The sequence below is a fragment of the Sciurus carolinensis genome, chromosome X (genome assembly GCF_902686445.1).
Source record: "Sciurus carolinensis chromosome X, mSciCar1.2, whole genome shotgun sequence".
Classification (NCBI taxonomy): Eukaryota; Metazoa; Chordata; class Mammalia; order Rodentia; family Sciuridae; genus Sciurus; species Sciurus carolinensis.
The window spans coordinates 96,519,419-96,535,351 of NC_062232.1; the positions used below are offsets into that span (position 1 = coordinate 96,519,419).

General features: G+C 34.4%; 1 pseudogene; it reads right to left on the minus strand.

Annotated features, from left to right (window-relative positions):
• Positions 1-2,472: 2,472 nt before the first annotated feature.
• Positions 2,473-11,922, minus strand: LOC124971617 (transformer-2 protein homolog beta-like; annotated as a pseudogene).
• Positions 11,923-15,933: the final 4,011 nt, after the last annotated feature.

Sequence of the window (15,933 nt, forward strand, 5' to 3'; positions counted from 1 at the left end):
AGTAGTAGTGAAGACTTGGAGCACTGGGTTGAGCTGGATTCTAAAGTTTCATCTGGGCTTTCAGTGGTAAAGAGTACCATGATTAGTGATGTCTGGCATTAATGAGGAAAGAAAGCAGTGAAAATGTCATGTAAGAAACACGATTAAGAAATTTATTCCTTCCTTTTTTTTTTGAGGGGAGGAACTGGTTATACATTATCATGGCAGACCATAAAAATGATACAGAAGAACATACAATGAAAAATTATTTTTCTTTTGCATTCTCCTTCCTCTATCCCCAATTGCCACTCCTTAGAGGTAACTATTTTTCATGTTCAGAGTTTATATTTTTGTCGATTCTTTCAGTTGTACATAACATAGGATTCATTCTGACATAATTATCAAAGCATGGAATATAATTTTCTCTCATTCAGTCCCCAATACTTCCCCTTTCCCTCCTCTCCTCCCTGTCTTGATATCTTTCCTCTAAAGAGGAAACTATTGTTGCAAATTTCTTTTAGAGGTACTGTATGCTTATAAAGGTATTTATGCACAAAAATCTATTTTTTACACTAATGCAGCATAATGAATGTATTTTCAGCACTATTTTTAAATGACAAAGTTTATCTTGTTCTGTCACAATTCAAAAAATTAATATGATATGTCCAAATCATTGACTTGTAAATTTCAAATGAGCAAACTGTATGGTGTGTGACTTATTGATATAGTTGGATTAATATCTAACATATTTGTTACTGTTTTCTATTATTTGCCCTTGTTCTTTGTTCCTGTTTTTGTCTTCCACTTTTTCTGCCTTTGCGTTTTCAACTCATCATTTTATATGCTTGCATTTCTCACCTTTCTTAGCATATAAACTTTTAAAAAATTGTTTTTAGTGACTTCCCTAGAGTTGGCAATATACATTTACAACTAATCCAAGTTCACTTTTAAGGACCACTTTTGAGTAGTGCAAGCACCTTGCAGTAATAAAACTTTCCTAATTCCCCACCCACTCCTTGTATCATTGTTGTCTTTCATTTCAGTTATATATAAATATATATACACATAAATAACCAAATAAACTGTTCCTTTTATTTTACACAAACTATTATCTGTTAGATAAATTAAGAATAAGAAAAACAGACCTGGCATGGTGGCACATGCCTGAAATCCCAGTGGCTCAGGAGGCTTAGGCAGGAGGATTGTGAGTGCAAAACAATGTCTCAAAAGAAAATATAAAAAAGGGCTGGGGATGTTGCTCAGTGGTTAATCATCCCTGGGTTCAATCCCCAGCACCAAAAAAAAAAAAAAAAAAAAAAAAAAAAAAAAAAAAAAAAAATTAACAAAAAAGTTTTTATTTTACCTTCCTTTTTTCCTTCTTTAATGCTCTTTCTTTCTTTTTGCAGATTTAAGTTTATCATTTCCCTCTGTCAGATGGAAACTTTTTAAAACATTTATTGCAAGTCAGGCCTTCTGGCAGCAAATTTTCACAATTTTCACTTGCTTGAGATAGTCTTTATTTTGAAAGATAATTTTGCAGAATACAGAACTCTATACTAGTGGTTTTTTTTTCTCTTGACACTTAAGTACTCCAGTCTCATCTTGCTCATGTGGTTTCTGAGAAGTCGAATGTAATTCTTATCTTTAACTTTCTTTAGGTAAGGTGCATTCTCTGGCTTCCAAGACATTTTCTTTATCTTCAATTTTCTGAAATTCAAATATGGTAGCCTACAAGTAGTGTTTTTTTTGGGTGGTGGTGGTGGTGGTATCTATCCTGCTTGATGTTCTCTGAGCTTCCTGGGTCTGTGGTTTGGTGTCTGACATTAATTTGGAGGAAGTTCTCAGTCATTGTAGATTCATATGTTCTTTCCGTTCCTTTTTCCTTCTTTTCCTTTTTGTATTCCATTCTGTTTTTTAAGTCTTTTTTTTTTGTATTTACTTTTCAATTTTGGGAGGTTTTGTTGCCATATTTCAAAATCAGAGATTCTTTCCTCAGTTGTTTTGTCTACCAATGAGCCCGTAATAAAAGGCATTTATTATTTTCATTATTTCTTTTACAGTATTCCTTTCGATTCTTTCTCAGAATTTCTTTCTCTATATTTTCTCTAAGCTTACATTGTCTATCTTTTGGGTATGTGTGTGGTGCTGGGGATCAATGCCAGGGAAAGCCTGATACATTCTAGGCAAGTGCGCTACCGTGGAGCTATACCAGCAGACCTATCCAACTGTTCTTGCATGCTGTCTACTTTACCCATTAGAGACCTTAGCACATAATTCATTGTTGTTCAAATTCTTGGTCTGATCACTATAACATCATTGCTATATCTGAGTCTGATTCTGATGTTTGCTCTGTCTCTTCAAACTACATATTTTTTGCCTTTTGGTAGGCTTGTAATTTTTTATTGAAAGGTGAACATGATATAGTGGGTAGAGAAACTGGTCATAAAACTTTAATAATGTGGTGATAATGTGTGGTGGGTAGAGGATGAGTTTTTAGTCCTTTAACTGTCTCAGTCTCATTAGCACTTTGTTTAGCTTCCTTATCATGTTCATTTTCAAACATACAAAGGCAAATCCTCTTGAATGCCTAGAGTATTCGTCATATACAATACACACATCAGCAATGGAGTCATATTTAGAGAACACTTCTCTCAGATCTCTTTCTATGGTATGCAAGTTCAACTCAAACACTCAAAGGCAACAGCCAGAGTCAGGATTTGCCTGAGTGTGCCAAAATGATACTTTCGAGTAGACATGGAAGAATGACTGTTGACTGTGCCATCTGTGATCATCTTGACTGTAAAACCTGCTACCAGAATGTCTATGGGAGTGGGAGCAACACCTTGACTGAGACCTTGCATAATGCCTGTGAGTGCTTCTTCTGAACCTATACCTAGATTCAGATCTGGACTCAGACTTTGATCTGGAATGACTGGAATCTTCCTTGGAAAGCCCTTGCAGGGGTGTGACTTGTAGATTTCCTTGATCAGTGAGCACTTGCACTTCTAAAAGCAGAACAGGATTCTTGGCCTAATGCTTTCTGATTCTAGATTATTTCTTATCTTAATTTTTATTTTTCTTCTTCATTCTTTCATTTCAAATTCTGACTTCATCTTACCCATTTTACACAAATTGTTCAATATTCTAGAACTGGGAATTCTGGTCTTATAATTAACATGCATTTTTTTTTCAGATTTCAGCTTTACTTATTCCTGAACTTCAAATACTCATAAAACTTGTCAAATGACAACTTCCAATTTTCCTTCTTCAGCATTAACCCACTTTCCATAATTCTGCTATCTACTGTTACTTATGACTCTATCATTGTAGTTTTGACTTGTTATTCTCCAATAATGAGTGAATTTGACTGTTTTTCATTTAATTAACATTCATTTTTATTTCCTTTTGATTTTCTGTTCATGTCTTTCACCCATATTTCTCTTGGTTTATTAGTACTGATTTTTAGGAGCTTTTTATATGTAGAGGAAATTATTTCTTTGTCAATGTGTATTACATATATTCTTTTTCCTAGTCTTTTATTTTCTGTTGGGTTTTTAAAAGTATTTTCTTGCCATGCAGAATTTCAAGAAACATTTAGTTGGTTAAATTTATTAATCTTTTGATTAATAACATCTGGGTTTTATATTATGCTTTGGAAGGCCTTTTCTTACTGTTTATATGTTTTTACTTTTTATGCTTAAATTTTTGATTCATCTAGAGTTTCTTTTGATATAAAGTTTGAATCAGGGGCCCAACTTGGTTAGTATTATCTTTTCTTTCTCTTTCTTTCTTTCCTTTTCTTTTTTCATTTCTTTTTCTTTTTTTTTTCTGCATTGGGGATTGAACCCAGATCTCTATCACTGAGCTACACCATCAGCTTCCCACTCTTTTAGGAATTTTCATTTTGAGACAGAGTCTCACTAGGTTGTTGAGGCTGACCTTGAACTTTTGCTTCTTCTACTTCAGTCTCCCATAATATTTTCTTTTCAAGTGGCTGCCTAGTAGTGTTTTGGTTATGCTATTTTAACAAAATGCTTAAACGTTTCGCCATTTCCTACATAGTTTTTTAGTAATTATATTTTGTCATATCAGTAATTTAATAGTAATATAATATTGGAAAGCTGTTAGAAGTTTCCAATTTTTGTTATTATATATTAAGCTACAATGCCTTTCATTAAGGATATCTTTTTTTGTGTCAAATTATTGTGGGATAAGTTATTAAGAATGGAGTTATTGAGTTTTGCTGAGTATAATAACATTGCTTTCCCAAAGTGTGGCAATTGTTAATCCTGTCATTGATTAATAAAATCCCATTAGTTCAGGATGTAATTTTTGAACTATTATAATAAACTGAAAAATGAAATCAAAGCTTGCTCTAATTGGCAGTTATTTGATTATTAGGGAGTATGAACTTTTTTTTCTGTTCATTTACTTTTCATTTATTGAAAAAAACATGGACTTTGTGGTCAAACAAATCTGGTTTTAAATTATAGATCTGCTACTTATTATCTGTGCTACTTTGGTATTTTAGCTGAAAAAGTATACAATAATAACTATGGTCTAAAGTTGTTTTGATGATTCTGCATTGGTATGCAAAATACTAACTTAGGTACTGATTAAATGAATGATTTCTATTATTTTCATTTAACTTTGCATGAATTGTCTATCATATTCATTGTAAAAAATTCATGCAAAAATACAGGTGGTTAGATGGACACTAGGATAGGGTACAGATTTATTAGCCATGAGACCTTGATCACAGCACTTTTTTCTTTCTTTCATGGAATTGGGGATTGAACCCAGGGGTGCTCTACCACTGAGATATATCCCCATTCTTTTTATTTTGTGACAGGCTCTTAAATTGTCTGGTTTGGCCTGGAACCTGCAATCCACCGCCTTGGTCTCCATAGTCATTGGAATTCAGGTGTGTGCCATAATATCCAGTCTAAATAATTATTAAACCAAATATAATTTCTGTCAATTCAGGTAGCTGGTAATGTAATTTTAATATTAATCAATGAGCACTTATTAAAAAGCATGGTTCAAAGTTTTAGGAAACTTACTTTAATAATAAAAATCATTTGATCTTATTTGCATTACTTTTTGCAGTTCTGTGAACCAAACCAGGACTTTGTGTGTGCTAGGCAAGTGCTCTACCACTGAGTCCCATTTTATTTTTTAATTTGGACAGCTTATTTTTAAGTTTTTTTGAGGGTGACCTCACACTTGTGATCCTCCTGTCTCAGTCTCTTGAGAACTGGGATTACAGATACATCATTGTGACCAGATCAACTTCACTGATTTTGAGTGTCTAGTTTTGCGTAAAAATAAGGATAATTTATGTCTTGCCTACTTTTTAATGTGAGGATTATTTATGTTTTGCCTACTTTTTAATGTGAGGATTATGTACAATAACAGATGTGACAGAACTTGATAAACATTACTGAAAAATATTTCTACTATTATGATGAAGGAAACTGGATGCTCAAAACCCATATAGCAAGACATTCATCCAAACTTACTACCTCTTTCCTTAATATCCTAAATTTTGAAATGCTATCAATGTGGTGAACTGTCCATGTCATCAATGACTGCCAAGATAAATGGGAAGCAGGTTTGTATTTGTGGACAAAGTATCTCTAGAGAAAGAACACATACAAGAAACAGTTCAGGACATTTATAGGAAATTAAAGTTTGCATATATTCATGCATAATAGGTTAAGGCAGTCTAAAGGGAAATCCTTAATCCCTGGATCTTTGGAAGTCAGGATCACAGGAATTTTGATGTCTTAAAACAAAGGAATAGAAGCAGCAGGGTAATGAATAACTATCATAGTAATATATTGGTAAAGGAAAATGAATGCAACTAAACTGAGTTAATATGGTGGAGCATAAGAATCAAGAATATCACCCCTTGAGGCAAGCAGGCCTGAATGGTAATCCTGTTTCAATCAATTATCAGCTGAATGCCACTAGCCAACTTGACTCTCTTTCTGGTAATGTGGTAAAGTTGTTACAAAGGTTAAATGAAACACAAGGTACTTATAAAGTGTATATTTAGTAAGCTCCTAATAAATTAGAAGTACCTAGTAAAAGGTAGCTATTATTAGCACAGTGATTATTATTAGTAGTTTTAATATCTCAATTAAGTGGTATGATTGAAATATTTATCACATGTGCACATGTGTTGTGTGTATATGTCTAAATAGAAGTAACATGATGGTTTTCCTTTTAAAATTGAGTAACATTGCCCTGAGATATACTCTTTGCAGAAGTCCTCATAAATGGCAGTCTCTGAGAATGTTATTTGGTAGAAATAGATCAACCTAGAGAGAAAAAGTAAACTTTCTCAATTTTCACAGAGGTAACTTAACAAAGGGAGAAAACATTTTTCTAAAAAATTTCAGAAAGAACTACTATTTAATATAGTACTTGATGCTCTAGCCAGAGCAATCAGGCAAGAGAAGAAAATTAAAGGAATAAGCATAGGAAAGGAAGAAGTCAAATTATCTCTGCTGATGACATGGTACTATATCTAGAAGACCCCGAAATCTCCATCAGGAGACTTCTAGAGCTGATAAGTAAATTCAGCAAAGTAGCAGAATACAAGATTAATATCCACAAATTAATAGCTTTTATATATTTCAGTAGTCATTCTGCTGGGAAAGAAATCAGGAAAGCTATTCCATTCACAATAATCTCAAAATACTTGGAAATTAATCTAACCAATGAGGAGAAAGACCTTTACAATGAAAACTATATAAGGCTGATGAAAGAAATTCAAGAAGACCTTAGAAGATGGAAAGATCTCCCATGTTCTTAGATAGGCAGAATTAATGTTAGAATGGACATACAACTACAAGTGTTATATAGAGTTCACACAATTCCCATCAAAATACCAATTGACATTCTTCACAGAACTAGAAGAAACAGTCCTAGAATTCATTGGAATAATGAAAGACCCAGACTAGCCAAGGCAGTTTTGAGCAAGAATAGTAATGTTGGAGGCATCACAAAACTTGATCTTCAATTATACTACAGAGCTATAGGAACAAAAACAGCATGGTATTGGCATCAAAATAGATATGAAGACTAATAAAACAGAATAGCAGACACAGAGACAAATCCACATAGTTACAGTCATCAGATACTTGACAAATGTGCTAAAAATATGTTGGAGAAAAGATACCCTTTTTAACAAATGTTGCTGGGAAACCTATATACATATGTAGAAAATGAAATTAGATTCCCATCTCTCACCTTGCATAAGAATCAAATCAAAGTGAATTGAAGACCTGGGAATTAGACCAAAACCATTGCAACTGCTAGAAGAAAATATAAAGGCAACCCTTCAACATATTGATGCAGGCACTAAACTTCCTTAACAAGAAACTTAAAGCTCAGGAAATAAAACCAACAATCAAAGAGTGGGATGGCATCAAATTAAAAAGTTTTTGCACAGCAAAGGAAAGCTTAAGAGTGTGAAGAGAGAGCCTACAGAGTGGGAGAAAATCTTTGCCAATCATACTTCAGATAGAGCACTAATCTCCAGAATCTATAAAGAACTCAAAATCTCTACACCAAGAATACAAATAACCCAATCAACAAATGGGCTAAGGAAATGAACAGACACTTCACAGAAGAAGATCTACAAACAATCAACAAACATATGTTCAACATCTTTAGTAATAAGAGAAATGCAAGTCAAAACTACCCTAAGATTCCATCTCACCCCAATTAGAATGGTGATTATCAAGAATACAAGCAACAATAGGTGTTGGCAAGGATGAGGGGAAAAAGGTACACTCATACATTGCTGGTGGGGCTGCAAATTAGTGCAGCCACTCTGGAAAGCAGTGTGGAGATTCCTTAGAAAACTTGGAATGGAACCACCATTTGACCCAGCTATCCCACTCCTCGGCCTATACCCAAAGAACTTAAAATCAGCATACTACAGAGATACAGCCACATCAATGTTCATAGCTGCTCAATTCACAATAGCCAGATTGTGGAACCAACCTAGATGCCCCTCAATTGATGAATGGATAAAGAAACTGTGATATATATATATATATATATATATATATATACACACACACACACACACACACACCATGGAATATTACACAGTCATAAAGAATAATAAAATTATGGCATTTGCAGGCAAATGGCTGGAGTTGGAGAATATCATGCTAAGTGAGATAAGCCAATCTCAAAAAACCAAAGGTTCAATGATCTCACTGATAAGTGGATGATGACACATATAGGGGGTGGGAAGGGGGCAAGAATGGAGGAAGGAGGGACTCTATAGAGGGATAAGAGGGGTGGGATGGGTGGGGGGTGGGAAAAAATAACAGAATGAATCAAAAACTATTACCCTGGGTAAATGTATGATTACACAAATGGTATGCCTCTACTTCATGTACAAACAGAGAAACAAGATGTATCCCATTTGTTAACAATAAAAACAAATTAAAAAAAAACAAAGCATTAACACACACACACACACACACACACACACACCCCAAGCCCAAAACAACCCCAATCAATAAATGGAAAAAAGAATTAAACATGTTTTTCAAAAGATGAAACGCAAATGGCCAACAAATACATAACAAAGCATGCAACATCTCTAGCAATCAGGAAATGCAAATCAAAGATACATAAAGATTTCTTCTAATTCCAGTCAGAATGGCAATTATCAAGAATACAAATAATAATAAATACTGGCGAAGATGTGGGGGAAGATCTATACTCATATGTTGTTGGTGGGCCAACAAATTAGTACAACCACTCTGGAAAGCAGTATGGAGATACCTCAAAAAACTAGGAAAGGAACTGCCACAGGACCCAGCTATTCCACTCCTTGGCATTTATCCAAAAGAACTAAAATCAGCATATTACAGTAATACAGATACATTAATGTGTACAGCAGTGCAACTCACAATAATCCAGATATGGAATCCACCCATGTGCCCATCAACAGATGAATGAATAAAGAAAATGTGGTAAATATATAAATGGAGTTTTATTCAGTCATAAAGAACAATGGAAATATGGCATTTGCTGATAAATGAATGGAATTGGAGAACATCAACTTAAGTGAAATAAACCCAACTCAGAAAATCAAGGGTCAAGTATTTCCTCTCATATGCAGAAGCTAGAGCAAAATAATGGGAAAACAAAGTGGGGTTGGGGGACAGGTGGGTTGGATACCATAAAGACAGAGGGAAGATGAGTGGAATAGGAGATTAAAGGACAGGAAGGAAGAATGGGAAAGGGGGGAGATGCGGAATGAATTTGACAAAATTATGCTAGTGCATGTATAAATATACGACAGTGATGTTTATCTATAAGGCACCAATTAAAAATATATACATGAATGAAGTTAGACCAGTAGAGTAAAAGAATAGGGGGAGGGATGAGGGGAGGGAAGGTGGGAAATGGAATGGAAATGGAGTAAATTAAATTTCATGCATGTATGAGTGTCAAAATGAACTCAAGTACTAGATATAACTATAATGCACCAATAAAAGCAAAAGAAATCAGGAAGAATGGAAGGTAGTTACAAAAGGAGATTTCATTAGAAATATGCTAAGTTTTGTGATATTTTTCTGAGGGGATTCAGAAAAACTATAAGGAAATTTGAGAGATCTTTTTAATGTGATTAGCTTTAAAGAGGTATTACTGAGAACTACAGAACACTAAAGAAAGAAATTAAAGAAAACCTTAGAAGATGGAAAGATCTCCCATGTTCTTGGATAGGCAGAATTAATATTGTCAAAATGGCTATACTACCAAAAGTGCTATACAGATTCAATGCAATTCCAATTAAAATCCCAATGATGTACCTCACAGAAATAGAGCAAGCAATCATGAAACTCATGTGGAAGAATAAGAAACCCAGAATAGCTAAAGCAATCCTTAGCAGAAAGAGTGAAGCAGGGGGTATCGCAATACCAGAACTCAACTATACTACAAAGCAATAGTAACAAAAATGGCATGGTATTGGTACCAAAATAGACAGGTAGATCAATGGTACAGAATAGAGGACACAGATACAAATCCAAATAAATACAATTTTCTCATACTAGACAAAGGTGCCAAAAATATGCAATGGAGAAAAGATAGCCTCTTCAACAAATGGTGCTGGGAAAACTGGAAATCCATATGCAACAGAATGAAACTAAACCTATATCTCTCACTGTGCATGAAACTCAACTCAAAATGGATTAAGGACCTTGGAATCAGACCAGAGACTCTGCAAATTATAGAAGAAAAAGGAGGTCCAAATCTTCAACATGTCAGTTTAGGACCAGACTTCCTGAACAGGACTCCCATAGCACAAGAAATAAAAGCAAGAATCAATAACTGGGATAGATTCAAGCTAAAAAGCTTTCTCTCAGCAACGGAAACTATCGGCAATGCGAAGAAAGAGCCTACAGAGTGGGAGAAAATCTTTGCCAATCATACTTCAGATAGAGCACTAATCTCCAGAATCTATAAAGAACTCAAAAAACTCAACACCAAGAATACAAATAACCCAATTGACAAATGGGCTAAGGAAATGAACAGACACTTCACAGAAAAAGATCTACAAGCAATCAACAAACATATGAAAAAATGTTCCACATCTCTAGTCATAAGAGAAATGCAAATCAAAACCACCCTAAGATTCCATCTTACCCCAATTAGAATGGCGATTATCAAGAATATAAGCAACAACAGGTGTTGGCGAGGATGTGGGGAAAAAGGTACACTCATACATTGCTGGTGGGGCTGCAAATTAGTGCAGCCACTCTGGAAAGCAGTGTGGAGATTCCTTAGAAAACTTGGAATGGAACCACCATTTGACCCAGCTATCCCACTCCTTGGCCTATACCCAAAGAACTTAAAATCAGCATACTACAGAGATACAGCCACATCAATGTTCATAGCTGCTCAATTCACAATAGCCAGATTGTGGAACCAATCTAGATGCCCTTCAATTGATGAATGGATAAAGAAACTGTGGTATATATATACCATGGAATATTACTCAACCATAAAGAATGATAAAATTATGGCATTTGCAGGCAAATGGATGAAATTGGAGAACATCATGCTAAGTGAGATAAGCCAATCTCAAAAAAACAAAGGTTCAATGATCTCTCTGATAAGCCGATGATGACACATGATGGGGGGTGGGATAGGTTAGTGTTAGGGTTAGGGTTAGGGTTAGGGAGGGGCCAAGAATGGAGGAAGGAAGGACTGTATAGAGGGAAAAGAGGGGTGGGAGGGGTGGGGAGAATGGAAAAAATAACAGTATGAATCAAACAACATTACCCTATGTAAATTTATGATTACACAAATGGTATGCCTTTACTCCATGTACAAACAGAGAAACAGTATGTATCCCATTTGTTTACAATAATAAAAAAAAGAAAAACATGGGCAAAAAAAATTGTAAGAAGGTGAAAAGTAAAAGAGGTATTAATTGAAAATGTAAATCAGAAGTTATTTCTGGTCAATTGTTTTGTAGAATAAATCTACGTGCAAACTAAAATAAATTTATTTTCAGAGATAATCACTGTTTTTTAAGAATCAATTACAGCATAAAGGAGATAATGCTAGACATTTTTAGAAGTGACAATAGTGGGTTTTAAAGAAACCCACAGCCTTTCCTTCCAACCAAACAACAAATTCTGTACATTCCATGACTATAGATTTGTTTTCAAATTCTTCTTTCATGACAAATTTCAAGTCATATTTGAGGCTGACAAGTAGCATAGAGTGTGAACTTTTGTACCATTCATTCCAACAGGTCTGCATAGCTGTAATTTCTTTCACACTCACCCATCCTGTACATTGCTGCCTAATCATTTCATTTTTTATAGGGGTCAAATTGACATGCTTTTCTGCCTCAAACTTTCCCAGATTCAGCAGACTAAATCCAAACTCCATAGTTAGGATTATAAGGGTCCTTTTAATAATGCTTCAAAATATGTTTTTCAATCCAATTTTCTTTCTTCTTGCTTCTTTCCTCTAACCACTACTCCTGACACACACCTGGTTCTTAAATTTAGTGTGCATCAGAATTACATCAGATCTGGATGCAGTGGTGCATGCCTGTAATCCCAGAGGCTGGGGTGGTTGATGTAGGAGTATCGTGAGTTCGAAGCCAGTCTCAGAAACTAGGTGAGGCCTTAAGTAACTCAGCAAGACCCTGTCTCTAAATAAAATATAAAGAAGGGCTGAGGATGTGGCTCAGTGTTTAAGTGCCTGTGGGTTCAATCCCTGGTACAAAAAAAAAAAAAAAAAAAAAGAATTTCAACAGAAGCTCCGCTGCAAATCCTTGAGCCATATCTCTTAACGTCTGGCAGTAACTTCCAGGAATTGGAGCTTTTAAGAAGCAAGGGGATTCCAAAACATTTGATGAACAGATCTCCCTTTGAGAAACAGTGACCCAAGGCCTATCTTTTGAAATGCCCTCTCATTTCTTCAAAAGTCCATCTCAGTTTGTACCTCTCCACCTCTATATTCTTCTGATTAAATTTCCTTCTTCTTTTTTACTACATGATATACCTTATATCAGCCCATCATGATCTTGATTGAAATTATTTTCCCTCTGAAACCTTTGCTCAGTTAGTGTTCTTCCTACACTTTGCATGTATGTCTGACATTGATATTTGTCTTAATCTTCCTCAATAGAGTTAGATTTTCTTCTAAGGTTTGAGACCTTGGACATTTTTGTCTCACTCCAGAGCTTGGCACAGTGCCTAACATATAAAAATAGATGTCCAAGAAATGTTTTGCAAATGGATGAGTAAGTGAGTTGATGGAAATCCTTGGCTTTTACATTCAACATCTGATGAAATAGAAATAGCTTAAAATTATTTGGTTAGAATCCAACTTAGGGCACAGACATTAAGCAATTTTACTTAGTATGAACAATTAGGAATTTTGGCAAACAAATCATAAGGTTTACATTTCTTTATTAATAGTCAAATGATTAAAATCTAGTTTTAATACTGTACTTGATATGAAATATTCCAACATTTGAAAAGTGCAAATAGAGCTCTGTGCCACACAGCTGATGAATTTATTTAGCCAAAGGGAACTTCAGATTGCATTTCATTACATGACTTTAAATAGACTGAATTGTTAATATATCAAAGCCCAATGATGACAAATGTTTGCTGTAACAGGTGGTATTATTTTGAAACCACGAACAATAATAACAATGAAAACAAATAGGAAAAGGATCTTTAACTCTGCATTAGTTTCAAATATCTATATTTGGAATAAATTTTTGAATGAAATGTCAAAAACTTAGTTGTAACTGATAATGAGACTCTTCTCTCTGGTCTTTTATTTCAAACTAATAAAAAGGACTTCCAATTCAAAGTACAAAAATTTAAAATGAGAGTCATTCATTCACAAATATTTATTGAGCTCCTATTTTGTGTCAGATTTGGCTCTAAGACCTAAGGATATATCAATGAGTCAGAGGCAACATTCTTGAAATAGTTACTTTCTTGTATGAGAGGAAAGTCAGTAAAAAGATTATACACGTATGTTTATGTGTACATATACTATGTTAGGCAGTAATAAGGGCTATGATGAAAGATAGAATTTGGTGGTATTTTAGTTAGGGAGGGGTGGGAAATCCTCTTTAATAAGGCTATATCTGAATAGAGATCTCAAAGAAGTGAGGGAGTAGGTCATGTGGCTATTTGGGGAAAGAGTGTTTCACATGGTGGGGATAGCATTTGTGAAGGCCACGAGGGCAGAGGGTTCTTGGGGAATAGGAGTCATACTGAAGATGCCAGTGTGATTGAAGTGAAGTAATCCAGAATAAAGAAGTGAAAGATGAGGCCTCAGTAGTGGTGTGGTGTTGGTGTATGTATGGGTTGGTGGAAGGGTGGGGATGGAAAAGGGTGTCCACAGATGATATAATGCAGGGCCTTGTACTGTGTTAAGAGAGGAGTAGCCACTGGTGCTTATGAACAAGAAACAATGACATTTATTTATATATTGTCTGGAAAGTCTGTGTCTCATTCTAAATTCTTTATTGGTTTTTACTAGGCCACATTTTAGTTAATTTCTTTGTTTAGAAGCCAAAGAGCTTGATCAAAACAATAACTTAGGCATATTAGGACATTATTAATCATAATGATTAGGTTTAATAATAATAGCTGTCTTTATTATTTTTAAATATCATCAAATATCATCATAATAAGAACTACAACAGTTGCAACAATAGCAGCAAAGTGCATAAATGTTACCACTTATTCGATGCCTACTAGGTGCACTCTGCATTCACATATTTTCATATGTTCCTCACAACTACCTTTTAAGAGGTACTGTTATTCTTCTTATTTTAAATTTATATAAACAAAACACTCGAGACTCAGAAAAAATTTTATTTATGCTGCTAGAACATTTTTCAGAACAGCCTTTATCTTTTTGGGGTATAAAGTGATGATACAGAATGATATAGCCCATGATTGGTTTGTGTTACTTGTATTTGAGTTGTTTATAATAGTGATTTAATCAAAATGGAAAATTGAGTATACTATATTCTAGGCACTGTACTAAATGCTTTACATGTATCATCTCATGTAATTTTTATAATAACCCAGACAAGAAAACTGGAATGCAGAGATGTGAAGTAACTTATCCAAGGTCACATAGCCTAGTAAATGGTAGAACAGAGACCAAATCTAGGTTTATCTGACTCCAAGGCTTGTGGATATATATCTGAAGGAAACGTAGTCAGGATACAAAGAAATACCTGCATGCCCATATCTATTGTGGCACTGTCCACAATAGTTAAGATATGGAATCAGTCTAGGTGCCCACCAACAGATAAATGGATAGTGTGCATGTACAAATATTTAAAAATATCCCATAATTATGTACAACTATAATGCATCAATAAAAAGGTGGAAAGAGAAAAAAAGAGATGAATGAATAAAGAAAATAGGATACACACAGTGGAGTATTTTTCAGCCATTAAGAAGAATGAAATCATGTCATTTTTAGAAAATGATTGAAACTGAAAGTTATCATGTTAAATGAAATTAGCCAGACACACAAAAATAAGTATATGTAAGCACCTCATATTTTCTTTCATTTGTGGAAATTGTTGAGTTTTTTGAAGTCCTTATAATTTTGGACGTTAGCCCCTCATCAAATGTATAGATTGAAAATATTTTTTTTCCCATTCTGTAGGTTGTTTCTTCATTCTGTTGATTATTTCCTTTATTGTGCAGAAGCTTTTTAGTTTGATGTAATCCCATTTGTTATTTTTTGCTTTTGAAATCATATCAAGAAAATTATTGCCCACACCAATGTCTTGAAGTGCCTCCCCTATATTTTCTGTAATAACTTTAGATCTTTAATTTATTTTCAGTTGATTTTTACAACTCATGAGAGATAGGGGTCTAGTTTTATTCTATATATGGACATTCAATTTTCCCAGTACCATCTATTGAAAATATTCTTCTTTGCTTCTTTATAGAAAAGCAGTTGTCTGTAGATAAGTGGGTTTGTTTCTGGGTTACTTATTCTGTTCCAGCGGTCTATATGTCTGTTTTTATGCTAAGGGCCTGTGGGTTTTTTTTTTTTTTTCTGTGCTGGGCATTGAACCCAGGGACTTGTACTTGACAGGCAAGCACTCTACCTACTGAGCTATATCCCCAGTCCAAAGGACTTGTTTTTTAATCACTGTACTGTATGAGTAAATGTGGGTAAAAGTAGATTGATGCATTCAGAATCTTTTATAATGAATTTGATGCAACATGTTTTAAAACCACTGTATTCATTTTATTATAAATCTATGAGCAGACAGTCATAAGCAGTTGGAACCCTAAGTTCATTTAGAGTAGTAATATACTCTAAGTTCATATAAACCTGTAGCACAATTGCACTATTCCTTCTAGGTCAGTCTCTGTGACAACCAGTCAGATT